The 23556-nt window shown below is 42.6% G+C and overlaps 1 pseudogene; it reads right to left on the bottom strand.

Annotated features, from left to right (window-relative positions):
- Positions 1-23556, bottom strand: part of LOC143387807 (teneurin-4-like) — a 333926-nt pseudogene that overhangs the window by 157325 nt on the left and 153045 nt on the right.

Raw genomic sequence — 23556 nt, 5'->3', positions numbered from 1 at the left:
CTTACCTGTAAAATGTGGGTAATAACTCTGATTGCACAAATTGGTTATGAGAATTAAAATGAGTTAATGTAGATATATTTGCTTAGTAGTACTTGGCATCTAGGAAAAGCTTAATGTATTTTAACTTATTCCTCCATCACTTAAAATAAAGAGATAATGATGGTGTAAGCATCATTCCAAATGCATGATTTCTAAGGAATACCTTGCATCTGTACACTTAAGAAAACTCAAATTCTATTTTGAAAAGATACCATTCAGACTGTCCTGATTCAATGTATATGAATTTTTCTCACTTTTTAAAAACTTTATAGTCCATCTCTTGCACCCTTGAATGGACTTTCTTGACCTATGACACAAACAAAAATATAAAATCTGGCTGACATGTAATATGAACCAAGACTGAAACAAACTGTGCTTCCATTAGCCCAGAACATGTGTGTGCTCAGATAAAGGCAGGAATAAGCAGCGACTCAAACTGAAACCAGATGTTCACAGTGCTCTGGCTTATAATTTTTTATAACCCTTCATATAACACTCATTGTCCTGTCATTTCAACAGAAGGTTCTCTGCTCTGTTTAAGCAGCAAGAAACAAGCACAAAACCTCTGTCAAATTTGCTATCACTAAATCTTGGCTTGATTGTGAAGAAACCATTCCCCAAGCTCAGATCCTAGGTCCACACTCTGGCCCAGAGAAGTGCCTGCTAGTGACAAAACTCATACCTGCATGGTCCTCAAAGTACAGCCTTCACGTCTTCCTGTTAAGGTGGGAATGGGAACCTGGGTGGCTGGGGAAGTGGGTGCTGACTTGGGAGCAGCCCAGGAGTGAAAGCTAGGGTGGATGGAGCAGAATTCTTCAACTGGTGTAGTCTAGCTTTACACCCTGGCTCTGCTCTCTCTCACTGTGTAACTGTAGGCAAGTTTGTTAATTTCTTTGAACTTTATTTCTTCATCTTTATATTAAATAAGTAATAGTTATTCCTGTGTCTGAAAAGATACTGAAAAGATAGACTTTAAACTAGGTGATGCATGCATCAAACTTCAAACCTCCTGGGACCCAGACAGCACACACCAAAACAACAGTAAACACTTGTAAGATACCTACCATGTGCCAGGCACTGTTCTCAGAATTTTTAAAATTTTAACTCACTTTATTTTCATAATTACCTCATGATGTGGGAACTAACATTATCATCATTTTTTTCAGATGAGGAAAAGGAGACACTAGTGGATTAACTATTTGGCCCAAGGTCATGCTACTAATAAGTGGCAGAGGCTGCATGCAAACCAGGCCATCTGGCTTCACATCCATGTTCTAACCATTAAGCCTCATTGCCTCTCTCCCTGCTGTTCTATTGCACAATACCTGATTCAGTGCTGTGTCGAGGCTGCCTTTACACAGAAGAAACACATGTAATTCAGGCACAGCAGCTTAGCAATAGAGCAGCCCATTTCTAGAAAGTGCTGCTGACCCTGCAATCAGCATGAATCGACCCAGCATCCTTCCTTATCCGCACTGCCCTCTCCTGCCTTCCTCTTCCCTCTTAGCGCTTACCCTCCTGCCTCTGCCCTCTGCTCCCCCTGACCTCCCATTAATCATCTCCCCCTCTCTCCGGGGGCTCCAGTCCTCTCCCCTGGCTCCTTTCCCACTGCTGACAACATGTTCAAAGCTCTCCCACCTTATATAAACCTTTCCTTGAACCTGCCTCCTCCTCAGGTTACGCCCATCTGTCTCCTTGCCTGCTCCATCTAGAAGCAATTGTTCCGCTCTGCCTTTCATTCCCTCCTGAACTCATGGTGACCCTGCTTCCGCCTGTACCAGGGCTGGAAACTGCTCCCATGGAGGGTGCCAATGTCATCCTAATGACCAGTTCTAGCAGTTTCTTCATAATCATCTCCCTAACTTTTCCCCAAGGTTAATCTCTACCTGCCTTCCTCTGCCCATCCTCTGAATGCTGGGGTTCTACATTGACTTCCCGCTTCTCAGTTTGTCCATTTCCTTAGGTATTCCACCCTCCCACCTGCTCCCCCTCACCCACCATGAGATGCCCATGGACTCTGTCTCCAGTTCAGAGCTATCCCCACGTCAAGGCTTCCTTATCCATCTGCCCATTGCCAGCAACTGACATCCACTTGGAAATTCTATTAGCAGCTCAAATCTAATGTGAATTTGTGTCTTCCTGCCTCTCCCCCCACCCCAACAAATCCACTTCCCTCCTTATCTCCTAACTTAGTTAACAGCATCATCATCCATCCATTCTTGAAGGTCAAAACTTCCTGCCTCTCTTTTACAGCTAAAATACAAGTGGTCAAGAAGACCAGCCTACAATGTCCTGTAGTGCACCCCTCCTTTATAAAAAAGCAGCAGCATTTGCCCCAGTTCCGGCTCTATTCTCTCATCTTACCCTAATGGCTACAGAAACAGTCTTCCAATTCTCTCCCTGCCTCAGGATAAGAAAGCAACTCATCTGAACAGAGACCATGCCAAAGAAATCTAAGTAACACCTGACTTAATTGTTGCTTCAAGGTCATCCCAAACTCCTCACTGTCTTCTAAACCAAACTGTCAAACTGGCTACAAGGCCCTTCCAGGTGACCCTACCCTAGTTTACTGGGCTCTTCTCTGTGTCTCCTAGGCATTTTCATTCAAAGCCATAAGTGGACAGGGTGGGGGGAGGAAAAAAAACATGGGGAGAAAGATGTGGCATTTAGGGCCAGATCTGGATTTCCAACTGCAGCTTCTCCACGGAGCAGGTATTTCACTTATACCTGGTCATTTGAATACTCTGAGTTTCATTTTCCTTTAGGGAAAAATATTTACTCTGAATGCTTGTTTTAGAGGCTTGAAAGAATTTATGGAAAACATCTAGGATAATACTTAGATAGTCTGTGCATTGAAAAAGTAGTTATCTATTAACATTAATAGACTTGTCAAGTAGTTCCACAGAGGCTGGGAGGAGTTTGTGAAGACTGAAAAGCCCCAAAACTAGAATGGAACATTTGAAAAATTCCCCATGGAATCGAAGGAGGTCAAATTTATAAGAATAAATAAAGTACCTCAGAACATTCCATTTTTGACCTGAAGTAATAACAGCCAAGAAAGACCCCATGAGTGCTCTGCTCCCTGGATCTTGCAGGATTGAGATGCATAAACCCCTCAGGGAGAAAGACCGTTCCTCATCCTGGTGTCTGCTGTGCCTGGAACTGGCACCTGTGCCTTCTTTTCTTCAGAGCTGCCCATAAGAAGTTCATGCTCGTGGCAGAAGGTTCTAGACTGCAGAGAATATCAGTGAACTTTGACCTTCTCATTTGGAGTTCGCTGACCCTCTGATGAAGGTCTGCCATGTTCCAAGGCCTGCTAAGCAGCCAGGCTTCAGAAGAAGTTACGGGACTGGATTCAGAAGATGCCTTGTGTCCCTGTGTGAGTCACTGGTCCTAGACATTTCTTCATCTCCAACCCCAAAACAGTGATACTTTCTGGCCAGTTCATCAGTTGGTTGAGCAGAGCTACTGTCTTATCACCTCCTTGATGTCTCTTATTATGGACTGAACTGGGTTTCCCTGCCAAATTCAAATTTTGAAGTCCCAACCCCCTGTGTGACTGTATTTGGAGACAGGGTCCAGAAGGAGGCAATAAAGGTTAAGTGAGGTCATCATGGTGGGGCTGGTGTTCTTATGAGAACAGGAAGACACACCAGCCATCTCTCTCCCTCCACATATATACAGAAAAAAGATCACAGGAAGACATAACAAGAAGGAAGCCACCTGCAATAAAAGCTTCTCCAGAAACTAACTCTGCCAACACTTTCGTCTTGGGTGTCTAGTCTTCAGAACTGAGACAGATGAATTTTGTAAGCCATCCTATCTGTGGTGCTTTGTTATGGCAGCCCAAGCAAACTAATATGTTCTTTTTTCTTTTGTTCTGTTTTTGGTGACTTTTTCCATATGCAGTAGTCTTTCCTTACCTATAGTTTTGATTCCCTTGGTTTCACTTACTACAGTCAACTTTGATAAATATAGTACAAGATTTTATTGTTAAGGTTTTGAATTGACACATAATAACCATACATACTATGGAGTGCACTGTGATATTTTGATATGGGTATACTTTGTGTCATGATCAAATCAGGGTAATCTGCATATCTATCACCTCAAACATTTATCTTTTCTTTGTGGTGAGAATACTCAAAAATCTTTTCTTCTAATTACCAAGACATTTTTAAGCCAGATATGATGATGCACACGTGTAATCCCATCTACTGAGGAGGCTGAGGCAGGAAGATCCCAAGTTCAAGGCTAGCTTGGGCAACTTTGTGAAACCCAATCTCAAAATAAAAAGAACTGGGGATATAACTCAGAGGCAGAGTGCTTGACCTAGCCCTGGGTTCAGTACTCAGTACCATTTTTTTCAAAGGTATTTTGAGAGAGAGACAGAGAAAGTGACCTCATCTGTATAATTTGTCATAGCATACTGTTATAATTGTTCTATTTTATTATTAGTTGTTATTGTTAATCACTGTTAGCTAATCTATAAATTAAACTTCATCATAGGTCTTACATATAGACAAAAACATAATATATATGGTGTTCAGTACTATCTGTGAGGTATCAGAACACATCCCCCATAGAAAGAAAGTACTCCTATGTCTCCTTTCTTGGTCCCATTTCTGCTGTCCCTGTGTTGCTAAAAATCATATTTGCACACTGCCCACCAGCCCACTCAGCACTTTTTTCACAATAAGTCTGTTATGCCTCACAGGCCCTGCCTACATAGCAAAGGTGGCGACCCTTCTCTGAGCTTACCTGGACTTCTGCTGGCACAGCCCATATTATGTGGGAATTATTTATGAAAGGGTCAATTTTCCCAATTGACTGTAGGCTTTCTAAGGAAAAGTCTTTTTTTTTTAATTCATTGCAAAACTCTAGCACTTAGCAAAGTAGATGCTTAACAAATGATGAATAAATAAGAGACCCAAAAAAATATGCTAAGTACCTTCCATGAATCATATGTTTTTACATCATTGTGAAACTCTCTAAATTAGGTTTGATTGCTAATGACACAGGCATTCAGGGAGGCCAAGACTTACCCAAAGTCCCTCAGCTCATACATACATAGTACAGACAGAGCTGACTCCCAAGCATTGCCTTTCTCTGGCTCACACTACTTCTCTGGTCACAACCTTACCTCCAAATGAACTTCTGTCTCCAATAACATGAACTATCTACCACCAATGCCAGAGTTGGCAGAGATTCCCATATCAGTGGCAGCTAGATTATTTCTAAGGGTGTGCTACAGGACAAGAGGCCACACTTTTAATGATGTCCTTCATGTCAGTGGCACCATAGAGGAAAAGAGAGAAGACACCAACCACTGTGGGAGAACCCTCCCCAAACAGCAGTGTGGCTGCAGAACCCCCAATGAGCAGGATGGGGATGAGCAACTGACAAAGCATAGAGCTATCAGGACACTTATTCATCCATTAAAAAATAAAACCATTACTAAGAAAATATCTTCTACTGAAAACTCCCCATCTGAATGGAGGGAGGGAAGGAGGAGAGGTTTCTTTAGCAGGGTGAGGCCTGGGCAGTGGTTTTGTATTAAACAAGGCTGAAAGTCCCATGAGTTGTGAGCCACTGGTACTCTGCAAGCCTAGGGGCATCATCTCTAAGTCCATGTTTATCTTTATGATATTCTGACTATGAGTGGATCAGAACACACATGGATATCACCACATTAGAAACCTGGATGCAGATCTGCTCACTGGTGTATAAGAAAGGTCATGCATACTGCTAACCTAACTGCTGGTTCCTGTCTGTGAAATCTTGGCCAGTGACATTTGACCTCTGAGCCTCAATTTCCTTATCTATAACATGAAAAATATATTTAACTTGACTCATGGGTTGTTTGGGAAATGATGATGTACTGAGTATAGTACCTGGCAAAGAATCTGTACTTAATTGGTGGTTAGAACTATGATCCTGGCTCTGCCATCGGGTAGCTGTGTGGCCCTAGATAAGTCTTATGACTTTGAGAAGCCACAGTTTTCTCATCTTCAAAAGAGTGAAAGTTAAACAAATGAAAGGTGTGTGAAGGCTTCTGGCATTCCTTAACCCAAGTGGCAAAAACATAAACTGAACATGGAGTGAGGCGCATGGTGGCTGTGGGTGGAGGAGGTGGCTGAACTGCTGACGTGGATGAGGCCCCAAGTACCTGGACTCTCTCCACTGAGCTTTCCACCAGCATATTCTCCTGGTCCTGCCTCCCAGTTCTGACCCCCCACAGGCCCCTCTGCCAGCTGCCTATCTAAACTCACCTTAATGAAGGATCTCTTCTGCCCTCCTTTGTTTTGCCCTCCATTTGTTCCTTCCCTTAGAAATGTCATCTTAACCCCTGGAGCTGGCCAACAGTCTCTAAGGGGCAGTAAAATGGCTCAAATCTGCTCCCTCCTCGCCACTTCTGAGGCCTCCATTCTGGAGCAGACAGCATTAGCCCTGCCTAGACAGGTGGAAGAGCCTCCTAACACGTTCCCAGTTCTTCCTGGGAATGCTTGCATATGTGTATCAGATTAAGTGACCTAGATTTCCACAGGGGCTTCCTGTTGCCTTTGACCTAAACTGAAAACAAAATGATACCCTTCACAAAGCATTCTAAGACCCTGAGCAGTTTGGATCTCGGTGGCCTCTCCAGTCCTTCCTGATACGTTTAGTCCTTTGATGGCCACACCCACAATGTGACCCCATAGGGTTCCTGGAGCACTCCCAGAAACTTCCTGTCCCAGGCTTTTGCGTATATTCTACTTTCTTCCCTCTGCTTTGTACATTCCTCCTCCAACTTTCATCTGAACAGCTCATCATGCACCTGGCCCAGCCAGCTGTGTGAGGCCCACTGCTTCCCGACAGCCCACTCTTCTTTGCCACAGTGTTAATGTGCCATTTATGATCATGGACTTTTCCACGGATGTATAGATTTGAGGCTCTCTCTTAATATGTCTCAAGCATGTCTACAAGTACAAGGGCAGGAAGCTTGGCTGTTTTACGTACCATGACATGGAATGCCTGCCCAGGACATGGCATATGAAAAGGCAATTAGTAAGTACTGACTGAATGAATAAATTAACAAACTGACCCTATCTAGGTCTGTCTACCACCTGGTGTCCACTGATCAGGACTTGTTCCTGCTGTCTGTCCATCTGAAAGCAACAAGCAAGAGGCTTCAAGGCTTACTGATAGAAGTCCTTGGTTTCTTGGGTGATACAAAGAGCCTGAACCAAAATATATTCCCTCTACCTCGTTACATGGGTGACTTCTCCTTTTCTCAGCTTCACCTCCTCTAACTTACTGGCCCATGAAGTCTTCAGGAGCAAGCTTGCCTGTCTCATGGCTGTTCCTAATGCCTGGGTCTGAATCTCACACATGGTAAGAGGACTCTGTTACTATTTGTGAACCAAATGTCTTAATGAAGTCTGTGGCAGATATTGCTGGCTGTCTATACCAATATTCATTTCCCATCCTCCTGAGAGAACCCTAATTTGGATCAGAGTGCCAATGTTCCAAGCTGAAAATATTCACTTTAAGACTTCCCTCTTGCTCTGAGTGTCCAAGTGACACAACTCTGCCAAAAAATGCAAGTTAAATGATTTAGGAAACATTCTGCTTTCCTGCATCCTTCCCCTTTCTTCTTTCTACAAGACAAGTGGATGAGTCCAGGAGGTGCAGCAGCCATCTTATGACCATGAGGCAGCAGGTATGAAACCAATAAATCAGAGGAAGGACGGTAGAGCACAGGGTGGAAAGAGCCTGGTCCCTGATGCTACTACTGAACTGCCATCCTGGCCCTGAATAGAAACACCCCAGACTTAGAATGAGCGGAAGGACATTAAAACTTCACTTAAATGTTGATTGGATAAAATTTAGGTTATGGACACACTAAACACATTTCTTAGTGTTTCCTACAAAGAGACAAACTTTATTGCTTGGCACTCATGGTGTCCTTGGGCTACTTTTTCTTCTTTCCTGCCATGAAAATCCAGGTAGAGAATTCAGTTTCAGCAGTCCACGATAAGACTGCAGGGCAGCAGAAGGAGTTGGGGGACAGTGGGGCAGCCTGTCCTTCAGCGAGCAGAGATAGCTGCTGGCGGGGCTAGGTTTTGATTCTGCAGATATAGCATTCTGATATTCCTAGCTCTCTTCCTCCTAACAGATTTTGGCCACAGTCTGTCTCCAATGTGATGACTTGAGCTCTCCCTTGGCCTACAATTTCATTCCACTTTTACCAGATTGCTCCAAATAAATCACCATATCAAGGAGAGGTGAATTCACAGGGCATTTTTCCAAAGAAGTGTTTCCATTAGAAATTTCACAAAGTGCTGCCAATGTCATTTACAAGAAGGTTAATTTATTACCAAGAGACCTGGATTCTTCATTGCTGTGTTTCTATCTTAGAGTATATTCAAAGGAAGGGGACATGAGGTGGGGTATGGAAGGTGATTATTAAAAACTGAAAATTGTTCTTCAATCACTTTTCTGAGTTTCTTCCTTGAGGTCATGTAGATTCTTACACAAATTACAGTGTATAATGCTGGGGATTTTTCTCCCTAGATCCTTGTAAATGCACTCAGAGGCTAATGCCCAATCAAAGCAAGGGAAATGAAAAAATGGCAAGTCTAACACAGTCTTTGGAAAATCATGAAGGACCCAATTTTGATGACCCACAGAAGATAGAAATGTAGGTGCAAGTATCTAGGCAGATCTAGAAACAAAGAGGAATGGATCATGGGGAAATCAGAGGAAAAATATCACTGGTATCACAGATGGGCCCCTTCTGTCTTCCCTGGCACCCAGCCCCCTGCAGTGCACTCATGAAATCACAGACTCAATCTCAGTAACCCTCTGACCACATAAATTAATGGACTCTTGTTCTGGGCCTCTTAAGATAAACCCCCCCACCTCTGATCATTTCATTCTCTTACTCAAAAGCCTGTCATGACACCCAGTGCTTATGAATTCTCTGTAGGGTGGCGTCATAGGCTCTTCCTTGATTACTGCTTCTCCCTTCAGGGCACCCTGAGCTCCCATCGAGCAGCACTGCAGGCTCCTCCATTTTCTTTCTTTAAATGTGAAAATTTTGCCCAAACTTTAAGGTCCAGATCAAATGTCACTTCATCCAGACAGCCTTCCCTGGCTCATCCAGCTGGACAAGCTCTTCCCTTCCTCCAACCCTCCTGGCCCTTGGGCTGGTGGCTCCAGGGGTGGCCTTTCTTGCTCTTTTCCTTGGCTTAGAGACACTTGCTCCATAAGGCTTTCATCTCGCTTAATCTAGACTACCAGCTACTTTTGCCAGGAACCATGTCATACCTTTCCTGCATCCCCATCTTGGAAAAGGGAAAGGATGCAATATTCATTGGATAATGGGATAAAAAGAAGGAGGAAAGAGAGAGGGAGCGAGGGAAGGGACTAAATCTGTGTCTAGTCCCTGGACATGGATTGTTTTCCAGTGGCTTCCTGAGCATAAACAGACTCTTCAATTAGCACCAAGAAGATCTTCAGAGCATGTTTCTCATAAAAATTCCCAGTCTTTGTTTCCTGCCAATGATTCTTATTTCTCTCCTCTGGGATTTGAAATCCACTGTAACACACCTCTGTTATTTTTCAGCTTGGCTCACATTGCTGCAATGTCAAGTTGATCTATCCTTTTATGCTTCAGCATCAACTGAAATGAAAAGATAAGAGGCTATCTATCTTAAGACCCCAATTGCTGTAATACTAACTTGTTAGGTCTTGGGGTTGCAAGAAATTCATACAAAGGTATTTTTATTTTTAAAAATTTGGACGCTGTGAGATTTTCTACATGGTCTTTTTAACGACTTCTCAAAAAAACTTCCTGGGTTGATGTAAGATGGTTACCTATAATTGGAGTCAAGTTAACAAGGGGAAATTATGTTTCATATAATACAAACAGTAATAAAATATTTACTAGTAGCCATGACAAAATATTTACTTGTGGCACAGTGGGGACTTTGTGGGATTTAGAGTCCAAATTTTCATTCTGGCTTTGCTCTTAATTTTGAGCAAGTCAACTAAATTCTGAGCCTCAACTTCTTCATCTGTAAATCGGAGCTTAAAAGATCTCTTGTCTAAGGCTCTTGTAAGGAATAAGCTACATATATGAGAGTGATAAACATGGTTCCCCAAACACAGTAGATGCTCGCTAAATGCTGAATAAACAAATGGATGGGAAACAAATGAGTGTGGGCGCCCCAAAGGGGCTGGATCTTGGGAGGAGACAGATTGCTTAAGAAGGAAAATCACGAGCTTTGTAGTCGGACAGATTCCTAGCTTTTCTTTCAACATCCCTGAACCTCCATTTCCTTATCTGCAGTCAGGGATAATAATAAAAATAAGAATAATCACCTCATGGAGTTCCTGCAAGATTTAAAGAATGTATGCAAAAACCCTTTGTAAATGGTGATGGGGTGAATTAAACCCCCGCGAGTGGTTTATGTCCTCCTACCTCCTTCAACAAGGAGCATGTGGGGGATGGGGTGGGGCAGACTATTTTTTTCTGAAAAGAGCTGCTATGTTTTATTTTCAAACTGTCTTGGATTTCGCGGGGCATGTGTGAGCATGTATGTACATGCATTTGTTCCCTGGGAGCTCGGGTGACATCAGGTCTCTGTGAGGATATATTTGTGTATACAGTTTGTAAAAGGCTCTTAGATTTTTTTCAAGGCAAAAGATAAACTCATTTAATTAAAAATCATCAGCTGGATTGCATTAAACGGAGGGAAAAGCAAAAACGTACACAATACAGAAATTCATTAAATTAAACACAATTATTTCTCCTGTTACTTAATTACAAACAGACATAAATACTCTGGATTCTGACAACTCAGATCTTTTAAAATTCTTGGTCTGCATTTCCATGTGTAACGAAGGGAGGGTCATATTCCAATTTGTGTGTTAAGCAAACCCGAGAGTTACAATTGTATATTGGGACCATAATGACTTCACTAAAACAAGACCTAAACTTTTAATTAACCTGCCAAGACAAATTACAACTCACAGCTCACAGGTAATGATCACAGACAGCTGAGACTCAATGCCAGGGACTCTTGGGGAAAGAGGTATTAATAGCAACATCAGAATCGGTCTGTTTTTGTATTAAAGGGGGGGAAAAAGAACGGTGTTCATTAAACAATCACTGTAGCTTGAATGGAGACAGATAGGTCAGAAAGCCAGCAAGAGAAAGTGGAAGGAGAAAAAGGATGGCAGAGAATATTAACAGCTTCCGTTTATCGAGCACATATGGAGGCCTGAAGCTGTGCTAGGCATTTTATATCTCTCTCTCTAATCTTCACAATGGGGATTGCAAAGTACTTTTACATTTTTGGCTTCTGGACAAGAAAAGTTGAGATTCAGTGAGGTGACACGGCTGCCTATGGCTGCAAAACTAAGTAGGGACAGAGAGAGGGAAGGAAGGAACGAAGGGTAGTCCCTCATGTGGTGTTTGTTTTCAAAATCTGTTGACAGACCATCAGAATCACCATCACTTGGCCCGACTGGAGGCATTCAGGAGTTCTGAAGAAAGGCCCAGAAATCTGAATTTTTACCTAGCCTCCCACAGAGTTCTTTGTTCCAAAGTGTTTGAGAACCACTAATGAGGTACCAGAAACCTGTGCTACTCAAAATGTGGTCCATAGCAGCATTAATATCACTGGGTGCTGGCCAGAAATGCAGAATCTCATGTCCCCCAGACCTGCTGGAAGAGACTCTGCATTTTAACAAGACCCCCCAAGTGGTTCATGAGTACATTAAAGTCTGAGAAGTACAAGAAATCCCATAGACATGACAGGGTTAAGGGGCAAACAGAGCAGCCAGGGGAAAAGCAGGACCATCACCCCAGTTAAGACAAAGAAGCTAGCTGTCACTGACAAGCCACGAGTTGGCAAATCTTATCTCCATTTTATTTCTCAAAGATGCATATCATAATTAAAAGTAGTTTTCTTTGGGAGTTTAAATTAATATCCTTTCATATTTATACCATTCTTAAAACAGAAATCTGACCATAAAAACTCCTAGTTCTGTGCAAACCTGGTGCTCTATTCTTGCTTGTGAACTGTGTCTAGGAAGAGTTGAGCTGGGAGACCAGGGAGTTATAACTTCGGCACCACCATAATTTGATAATTTTGTCCCTAAATTGAAGCCACCATGTCCAGAAAGAGAAAAGATGCAGATACTATAGCCTAGCAAAACCCACAAAATAACACTCTCATTGATGGAGAGGACCAGAACTGGGCTATCAAGATGAGGACTGGGACTGCACTTTCCATCTCAATGTTACCTCCAACTGCTAAGCTGCAGCTTCAAATTCCAGAATCTTGAGACCCCAAGAGCTGAAAAACTTGAGTGATCTGTGTGGGGTGAAAGCTCAAGCTCATGGTGGAGATTTGGACCTGAGCATGCTTTGCACTATGCTTCAAGAAGACATGCAGGGCAGAATCCAATGGCAGCACACCTGCTGAGATTGTGACTGTCCACAGTCCTGCTAATGGGAGCCTGGGCACAGGAAAGGCCATGCTCACACTCACTCCCTCACCAACTGAGGAAACTGCAATGGGGACCCACCGGGTGCCAGGGAGACCGAAGACTGCCCTCCAGGCAGTCTGAGTCCTGCAGCTAGGACAGACCTCTAAAATAGGGCAGCACTGAGGGATGTTTCCTTCATCAGAGCCAGCTGCCTGATGATCCCACCTCCTTCACTTTGCCATGAGGCTGCATTGATAGCAGAAGCTTATTAACCATGCCTTGCATTTAATGGGGAGATTCCCTCTGCCTCAAAACTAAGGATGAAATGGTGAATTAGAATAAAATGGCCTGAAATGACCACTGCTATTTAGAAGGAAGAACCAGGGTCTCGCATGAGTTTAGGAAACCTAGTATCAAGTTCAGAGATGTTCATTCAACTCCATTTTCCATGTCAGAGAGACTCCCAGTCATAGACTCAGATAGAGTTCTCAGGTAAACTCCAAAGGACACAGAGATGTCCGTTAGGCAGACACTCCATTCCCAGGTGTTCTGGTTCATGAAGCCCTGTCTTTCTCTCGAGATTTTATCTCCAGGCTGTATCACAGTACATCCAATAGAGACTCAGAACTCAGAACTCAGAACACGTTTTCTGACCCAAACCACCAAGATGATTATGTCCCTCAGCACACCATGGTCACCTAAGGAGGAGATGGGTTCTATCTATTATGTTAGTAAAGAAGAGAAATTCTTCCAAGAGGGAAGCAGGCTACCTAGACACCCATAGACCTGAGGTGGCCATGCCCTTTTGCATGATTAAGAGTGATGGTGTTTGTACTCATTTAAAACACCAGGGCTCCCCCTTGTCAGAGACCAGGATACCTCTGCTCTCAGTAACACCTGACTGACCACATGGCTCCTCCAGCCCTCTGTGCTGCTATTCTTACTCTCTCTCCAGCCTTTATCCTCTTTCCCAGAGATTGTTGACTCCAAAATCAAAAATCAAGCCAAATCTAAACAATAAGTCAGCAAACTGAACCAAGTGAGACTCAGAAGATGAAAAGGTGAGAACCAAGAGCCAAGAGGGGAGATGTTCCTGCCATGTGGCCAGTCATCCAAGACTCCCGTCTGGTTCTTAGTTCCATCCCCTTGATCTGGAAAGGTGGCTGCTGCTCCATACATCATCACACAGACAGCATGAGGAAGGTATCAGGATGGCCCCTCTGTCTGTCGTGTTGTACCTGCATCTCATGCTGAGTCCTCCTCCAGCATGCCCAGGCAGGACAGCCCCACCCCATACTCTGAGTGGCATCTACAGCTCTGAGTAAGACACGTTCATTCTCTTGTTGGCATTAACCCCCAAAGTCCCAAGTATCCTCCTACCCAAAGAGACAGCAGAAGTTGGAGTTTCTTACCAATGGCAGTGGTGAGAAAGGAGACCACTTCAGACTCCTTCCCATCATTGTAAAAGGCCAAGTGCCAGATTCCTGAGTCCAGATACTGGATGAACCCGATCTCATGGCTGGAGGGGGGAACGACACTGCGAGACTGGCGTTGGGGTCCTTCCAGACTCCGTGCCTCCTGGGTCAGGAGCCTCCTTCCATCTAGCAGCTCTACAAAGTCAAACTAAAGCACAAAACAAGTATGATTAGCAGCGGATCTGCTCCAGCACATGCCATGTTTTCTTTGGGCTTCTCCTGGCGGGGGCAGGGCGGGGTGGGGGAATGCATAAGGAAACAGAGAGGCAGAAGCTGCAGGAAAGCTATCAACCAACTCAAATCCTATATTTCATGGTAATACTCTCCTTCCTCTCTTGTGAATGTGGCATCATTCGGGCATTATTTCCTAGTCTTGGAAATATTTTTTGCTGCAAGTGTGGCAAGTCTTCACCTGGCCTCATTTAAAACAGAACCATGCTCTTTCAATGTTGGCCCAAGATTAGAAACCCAGTCCTGAGCTCTACACAAGTACTGATGGAACCTCAAGGGTCTCAGGCTGGGATTGGAGTGTTGGTAGGAATGGAATGTTCTTCACAAACAGTTGAAGATTTGGTTTATATCTGTCTTTAGTCAATAATCTTTTCTAAATGGCTCCAGTTTCAGGGAGATATTTTAGAAGAACTGAACTGGATTAGTCCAAAAGTCTATCAATAATTGCATGCTGTGTGAAATTCAAATGCCAATTGATCTGAGACTGCTAGCATAAGACTCCAGATAAGACAGACATGCAGTGTTAATAACAGATAGGTGGTTAAGCCCTACTGACCTATTAGCAAGCAAACAAATTGAGTAGCCATCCATCTTTCTAGCTCTTAAAAAACAAACAGAAAAGATAGGTAGCCATTCTACTTTATGAAAGCTGTGTGGAGGCATGAATTCTAGGACTAGCATGGCAGTTCTGCAGTCATCAGGGGCTCAAGCTCCCTCTATTTTCTGTGACTCCATCCTTAGCAAATTTATCTGTCTAGCTTATAACTATAAATCTCAACTGACTACCGGGGTTAGGAAGACTGCATGTGGCCTTAGAACACCTGAGGATGCTTATGATTTATATTACTCCAATTCCAGAGCTAGGAGGACATTGCATAAGTCTCTTCTGTATGCCATTCATTATTAGTAATATGCCAATCATCTTGAAGAAGTTCTTATTTTTTCATTTTATTTATTTATTTATTTTTTTGGTGCTAGGGATCAAACCTAGGGCCTTGCACATGTTAAGCACATGTTCTACCACTAAGCCACACCCCCAGCCTTTTGGACAAGTTCTTCAAAGGTTCTGGTGCACATCTGTCTGCATAAAGTGTAACCTTGAAGGAGAGAAGGAATGCCAGAGATTAGGGGAGTAACATTTACTTTGAGCCAGGCCGTATGCTGGCTGCCTTATAAATGCTACTCTTTCTTCTTCACAACAGCCCTGCAAAGTGGGCACTGGTACAGATTAGGAAACTGGCTTAGAAGAGGATGAGTAATGAATACCAGGTTACACAGCAAATAACAAGAGGACTCAAACTCACTGTCTATTTTTTTTTTCTCTCAATAACATTTCCTGGGTAACACAATTTAGGAGACTGAGTAATAGCAGAAAGGTTACTGAGAAATTTTTCATAATTTCTTCCTTGCAAAAAGCCTCAGGGATTAAATCTCACTTGCCTGAAAGGCAGGGTCTGAGAGGGTGGCAAATGGATAAAAGGCCTTTAAAATACACCAACTTCCCTTTGGGCTCTAGGATCAGGGTTGGGCTTCTTGACTTGGGTAAAGATTTGAGCAGGAGCACAAGGAGGTCAGTAGGCAGGTAGGATTCTGCTTACCTGAGTATGTGAAGGAGGAAGGCCTTTTCTGCCATAAATGCCAACCAGAGCTGCCTTTCCCAGAGACACATTGAACTTCAGATGCACAGGGTGGTCTATGAACACCTGAGATCTCCAGAAAGTACCAGGAGGAATCTTCTGGGAAGCCCGTCTCCCCACGTCGATTTCTCCAGAGTCTATAAAACTGTCCTCTGGAAAGAAACTAGTGGGTTTTCCTACCAAGATAGAAGGAAGGAAGACAAAAGCATCTTGGTTAACCACAAGTGACACAAGGAATCAGCGTCCCAGCACCCAGGACTCTGCTCAGCCTCACTCCTCTATAATGTTCCGCTGCCAGCAGGCATCCCCCTACTCACAGGAGTAAGAAGGTTCAGAACTGCCCCCCACCACAGTGATGCTCAAATTGTTCTGCTAAAAATATGCATTCTTCCAGAGCAGTATGTATGGGTCCTCCCCAAGGGCCATCTGTTTACTGCATAATTCCACAGCTTGTTAAAATATATTTTGATCCTAAAAATAATCATTTGCAGTCACATGAGAATAACTTTGTGATTTTGTGAGAGTGTGTGTATAAAGAGCTGCATGGTAAAATAGGCAGGCTGGAGGGAGCAAGGTGTGGGTACTGAATCTCCGACTTGGAATGGTTTTCCAGCAGTGGGGGGTGTGACTTGAGTGGAGCTAGGTATTTTAAAAGTTCACTGGATGGTGTATAAATCAGAAGACAAATTCTGAGGCCAGCTACGTGGATGGGGGTTTGTGTTTGGAGCACGGATGTGGGTTGAGAAAGATGAGGAAGAAAGTCCTTCAAAGGGAGGATACATGTCTGAAAAATTCCTCTTGGTCTTTCGATGGAGGTGAATATCATTTTTATGTTAAAGAAGGTCAAGTTGACATAATTTCTCAAGTTCATACACAAAGTCTAGAATATACTTGGAAACTTAACCCAGGCCCCCCGCCCGATGCCTAGCATCCCTATGGAGGGTCAGGGGTGAGGTCTCTTGCCCATTTCTGTCACCAATCAGGAGAGTGACTGCTTTCTGGAGGCACCGGGCCAGGAAGGAAGGCTGTTTATCAAACTTCCCCTCTTAAGTAATTAAACACACTCACATGAAAGAGATAAACCTTAACTTCCTGTCAGACATCGGCCTTCTGAAAAGTAGGGAAGGGACAAGGGAGACCACAGAGACATGAGGAAGGCCATCCTTAGTAGCCCGGAAGACCCAGATCAAGTCAGCAGGCTACATTTTGTTTGTCATTAGGAAGGACCCCTGGGCATTCTGGCTCCGAGGCTTTTTGTGTTGTCAGAGATGTTAGAAGATGCTTGAAGAGAACAAGAATCCATTTGTAAAGAAATCACGTTTGTGGAACTTTTTATAAAAAGCATTTGGGGAATAAGAAATTAAAATGTCTTTTTTTCTCTGGCTTTGTGAGACTCCTTACAAAGCACATTTAATGCTGAAATGGAGCTTGGCAGGGTATTGTTGTAGTCATAAAATATTTTACTGTTTTAAATAATAAAATTCAATTTAAATGTTAAACTTCTCCATTTGTTATCATTCCCTTTAAACTCCTAGGCAGAAACATCAGGTTTTTAGCTTCAAACCGTTAAATGTTATTTTAATTAAAAATGTGCCAACAAAAAAAGTTGAAATGCACGCTATCAATAAAAGTGCCACCAGTATTCTGTCATTAGTATGGGAAAGAGTTTGCATTGAATTCCTTATGGAAGGAACATGTCCCAGACTTCTACCTTGAAAATACAGACACACCAACCACTTTGCTGTGACTCACAAACTTCAAAGACAGGAGCCAACTTCACAAAGCATTAAGATGGGAGAGAATTATTCACATTTTTCTTTATCTGATTTTGTGGGTTCCCAGTTCTGTGACCCTTTTATATTCCAGGTACAAAATAATGTACCCTCAGCTTTTAATTCCGTGAGGGAGGAAGAACTAAGAAGGAGTAAAAGCAGGATATGTGCTGAACTTTTTACTCCTAGGAACTGCAGAGAAAGAAGCACAAGACTGCTAATTCCAAGGGCTCATTTCCTTTGTGAGTCGGTGGAAGTCAGAACTGATGCGATTTGAGAATTGTCTGCATTCAAATAGATCCTATGTCTGAAAATAAATAATGGAAAACTGCTCTTTCTTTTTAGCATGCTGCTGGAGATGCCTGCATGGTTCATTTTCTCCTTCACTGAGCATATATCAGGAGACAGCCACTGTATCAGCTAAGTTCTATAGGCTTACAGGTCAGAGGCCAGCCCGAAGATGCCCTCTGAGCTCTGTAGGGCACAACAGCATAAGTATGTTGGTTCTTACCCCAGAGGAGGTGACAAAGGGAGACTGTTATAGCACTTTCTAGTATCTCAATGAGGTAGGCCCACTGGGAGAAAACATTGTCTTCCTTGTGTGTACAATGAGATAAAAATAGTACATATTGGTTTGGGGCATATCCTTCCCACCACTAGGACCTTGAATTGGGGGGATCTGGTTCCCAGTGGAATGGGACTATTGAGGGAAAAGAGAGAACAGCCTGCTGATCCCTTTTAGCCAATGGGAGAAGACCCCCTGAGACTGGCTGAACTGGGGGCTGGAAACACCTCCCTCCTGGTTTGTCTTTTTAAAACACTATTGCCGGGGCTGGGGTTGTAGCTCATTGGTAGAGCGCTTGCCTTGCACATGTGAGGGCCTGGGTTCAATCCTCAGCACCACATAAAAATAAATAAATAAAAATAAAGATACTTGTCCATATCAACTAAAAAAAAAAAATTAAAAAAAAACCCTATTGTCTTCCTCTTTTCAAATCCTGTAAGATTCTTTGTTCTTAATTCTGAGCACCATCCATAAACACTAGGAAATAAAACTTCCTATGACAAAGCCAAATCCACCAATGGTGAGGCAATGAGGGAGGGGAGAGGCTAGATCAGGTGGAGAAAAGCTCTGTGTATAAAAATCTTATCCTACCCATGTTCTGGAAGATAATGGTAATAAATATTAGCAGGAGAAATAGTGAGAAAGATAGATATAATGGTATTATTAGTAGTACAAACTACTGTCTAATGAGTTCCAACTACGTTGGCAGGTTCCTTCATTTAGTATTTCAGTGATTCCTGCAACACAATTAAAATCTGCATATGGAGGCACGGGATGCTTAAGACTTAGCTTAAGAAACTAGAGTTGAAATCATTTGGGCTCCCTCTTTATTTATCAGAATATGGTTTCTAAGAGGATTGAATTAATGAACAATTAATTAAAACTCTAAAAAGACATTCTCAGTGTGGTGGGTACACCTGCCCTCTTAAGGAGCAATGGTTCTGTTAATTCATGGATATGCAGGCTAATATCAAGATAGACCAGGTATATCTAAGACCCATTAAAAATACTGCTAGCCTTCTCGGGTTCAAGTTGATTGTTTTTATGAATTAGAAATCTACAAAGAGGTCCCAGAGTTGTCAGAGTCTCAAGACATCCGTGAGAAGTACACTATAACAACATTGGGTGCTTTCAGAACTTTACCAAAAATTACAGAGCTTAGCTCAGAATTAGGGTCTTCCCAACAATATCATTAGATTTCACAGGACATATTGCACTGGTGACAATCCTTTTCTTTGTACAGTTAGCAATCATGCCTATAAAATAAAATCTCTCAATGAATTGCTGAAATGGTTGGATAGCTTGGTCAAACAAGGAAGATTTGGAAGAAGTGAAATTCCATATGCTTTACAATCACCATCTTTACTTTTCTGAACTGAGACCTAACTGTATAGGTTCTAAATTCCTAACCAACTAACAATCTCCCCCTCCTTCTACCTTTTTGGTTCTTTACAATGCAATAACTTGCACAAAGAATCCTTTAGTTTCCTTAGCAACTGTTTGAAATTTATTTGGTTATCAAAATAAGCTGTTCCATTTTGGAGAGCCCAGCTGAGCCTGTGTGCATCAATTTGCATGGTTCAAACTGATGGGCAATTTTGATTTCATGTAGAAAGAAGAAAATGCTATCCCTAGCCCACCAATTCAACCATCAGAAATGCTTGTTTATTCAATGCTTTCCCCCCACTTCCCCATTAATGCATAACACAAGTTTTTGTGGCTTTGCTTTGAAAAGCTGCTGCATTTGGTTTCTGTCCCATGACGACCCTGAAATGGTTACAGCTGCTTTGAAAATATAGCATGAATTGTAGTTTGATGTTACTCTCAAAGACATGAAAAATGTGATATGGGATTATCATATATTTAATTTGTATAATTTAAAAATATATACCCTTTAAAAATATTTAAAAATACCCCCAAACCATTTGAGGATCTGTTGGGGGTAAATGTTAATTAGTCTGGATTTTAATACCCAAGAGAGAATGGCTGGGGATTCGAACAGACAAGAAAAGAGGAATGAACATTTGCTGAATGCGTCTTTACTGCTAGGCTTTGAAAGCAAAGGTGTTGTCAACCTTGCTCTACAGATGACAAAACTAAGGCCAAGGGATATGGAGTAACTGGCAAGAGTTAACGGAACCAATAAAAAGCAGGGTCAAGAATCACATCCTGGACGTCGAGGCTTCGGAGTATTTATCTTCCATCACACTACACTGCTTCCCCTGCACTGTGGAGCAGGAACTCTAATCTTAATTCTGGAATCAGCTCTCTTCCCTGATACCCTCAGAAGGGATAAAAAATATGCACTTACTTCAGAGTAAAGGGCTTTTCCCCTTGGGATATGTCTAAGGAACTAGAGTTTTAGCATCACAATTAAAAACATAAACTGAGTAGACATTGGTTTGACCAGGGCACAAACCTTAAGAACCATGTGGTCTCACATAAACTATAGGAAGCTTTGTCCTCTGTTTTATAGAATGATATATTTTACATCACAGTAATTGCTTCTGATGCTGACCACTTTCCAGCACTGCACTGCATTTAAGTTGTTGGTAAACAGGATTTCCATTTGCATCAGTAATGACAGATAATCCCTTTAAGCAAAAATACTCCAATTAAAATAAACCAATAAGTCTGTGCAATTTTGTGTTGCCTCTTATCTGCACCTCCTGCTCCTTGGGAAAAACTAAACAAAACTGAAACAACCCACAAACTAATTTCATTAGAGTGGGAGATTTCAGATATATCTAACTCCTGTTTAAAGAATGTCTGTTAGAGATCATGGAAAGAAGAAAACACATTTTGTTAAGTGAGAGCCTCAGCCAATTCCTTGAGGGTTAAGCATATTTTAAATCTATCTTTTTAACATGCTCATCTAAAAAACACTCTTCCCTTTATGCTATTTACCTAAGCCACCTGACACTATAAACTAATATTAGCATCACAAGCCAAAATGCAGGACCATGGACAGGGCCATCTTGGAAAAAAATTCTGTAGAGCCATGAGCTAATTATATGGTGATTCTATTACTAATTTCATATGCAGAACTTGCAAATTTCAATGCACCTTATAGAAAAATCGAGTTCAATATTCTTTTGAAGAGGAGGGAAATGAAGCCCAGAACATCTGTTCAGGGGATTTGCTTAAGGTTGTACCACAGTTCAGTAGCAACAATTAGACTGTAACTCAGGGCTCCTGACTCCTAACCCAAAGCGGTTCCAATGGCCTCAGTCATACTATCTCCTTCCATATTCTATTAAGGACAAAAAATGTAAATTATGCAGTGTTTTAAGTATTAAAACCTTTTCAAAGGAGATTAGCTTTGCCCTCAAAACACTGGGCAGGGGTTCTGGTTTAGCTCTTTGGAAATGTGCCCAGTTTTTACTTCCCTTGATGATGACCATAGGTCAAGAGTTGACTTTGGACTTCAAGATCATTATCTCAGAGGTCATAAGTAGATACTGTGACCAAGAATATGCCACTCTATTAACCAAACTAATGGCTGGAATACAAATCCTTGAAAGAACAGAGAGGCTCAGAAGACATGACTTCTAAGTTCACAGAGATGAGAGGAAAGATGAGCAATGAAGGCTAGCTATAGCTACTTTATGAAGAAAACCAGAAAGATAATGTAGGTCACAGCAGATGCAGGAAAAGGGATGCGTATATTGCCCAGAATGACAACCATTCTGAATTGTGAGCTCAGACGACTTTCTTAGTGCCAGTTTTGGTGAATCTGCACTGCTCTTGGCTAACATTGAAAGAACATATGTCTATGGCATGTTGGAAAGATCTCTAAGACATTCGGAACATAGGGTTATGGATTCCCATTAAAAAATGCCAAAATCCAAATGCCACCACCATTTCTGTCATTGAAAGAAATATTCATGTTTTATTATATTATAGGATTTCACATCCACACTTCTTTTGGGGTCCTGTAACTGTGGGATGGGGTCAGGTAAGAAAGATTATGCAGAGGGCAAGAGCGCCGGGATCATATTCCATACTCCACCATCTATTGGCTGTGTGATTCTGGTCAAGTCAATTAACACAATTCTTAGTTTTTGCATCTAAAATGGGCAAAAATTATTATACTTACCTCACAGGGTTTCTGTGAGGATTAAATATGAAATGAAATAATCTTGATTAAAAAAACAACTTTGAAACAAACATACTATGCAAATATTAATGACTATTGTTATTGCAGATGAGGAAAATGGAGCTTCAGGAAAACTAAGTAACTTGCTCATGGTCACATGGCTGGTAAATGCTAGATACCTGAAGTAGTGTTATCAGTAAACCACGAGATCCAGAAACCTTCCCATTATAACACATTATCTAACCCCCTCACCACTCCCCACTCCTGCAGATGTCCATTCAGCCCATGAGATTTCCCCAGAAGAGCTTGTCTTGACCCCACACAAAGATGGCCACCCCAGCAGTGTGAACACCCATGATGCTCCCCTTGAGGCGTGGGATGGGATATCACTGAGCACCATGAACCCTGCCAGAGCACACTCTGAGCTCATAGTGACAAGGAACTGCAATGAAGACACAGGTGGGCTGGCAGCCGGCGTGGAGTGCAGAGGGATGGAGGAAGCACTAGAGCATGGAGCTGTGAGCCAGGCACAGGACGTGCATGATGGAGGTCTCCTTGGTTCAAAGGCAGACACAGAGGACTCACAACACGGACAACGCAGCAACACTACCTTCTGTGGCTCCTTTGCCTTTCCTGTCAGGGGTCTCTAAGCCAGTGCCCCCTGAGGGATACAGGGAGACGTCCGTTGGCACAGGCCAACTGCTGGCTGTGTCCTCCGTGATCTCATACATCTGCCCCTCCATCGGCTGCAGGTACCAGTTTAGGCCAAACAGGTGCATGGCTGTGGTGAGCAATGAGAAAAGTCATCTTTTTCTGCTGGAGGTGGAAATGGAGCTCCAAAGCCATAAGGGGAGGGTGGGACGGGTGGGGAACACAGACATTCAGTTCAGTTCAACAAAAGCCCAGGAAAGGGGCTCTTACAGTGCCAGGCCCTGCACAGGGGACTGGAGACACAGACGATTAAGGCTTGACCCTGCCCTCGAAGGGCTCACGGTCTGGTTGAGCCAGGACGGGGAGTTTCAGGAGGTCTTGGCCTTTTGCTTCAAAAGATAAATAACAATCTAGAGGGAAAAATTACAATTTGTATCACCAAGAGTTAATTTCCTTAATGGAAAAATAACTTTCACAATAATAAGCAAAATCAAACAACCCAGTAGGAAAATAGGCATAGGATATGAACAGACAGTTTACAGAATAAGAAATACCAGTGACTCTGCATCATAGGAAAAGACTCTTGACATTACTCATGGTGAAA

This window comes from Callospermophilus lateralis, unplaced genomic scaffold (genome assembly GCF_048772815.1).
Source record: "Callospermophilus lateralis isolate mCalLat2 unplaced genomic scaffold, mCalLat2.hap1 Scaffold_314, whole genome shotgun sequence".
Classification (NCBI taxonomy): Eukaryota; Metazoa; Chordata; class Mammalia; order Rodentia; family Sciuridae; genus Callospermophilus; species Callospermophilus lateralis.
This window is presented reverse-complemented; position numbering and strand designations above follow the sequence as displayed.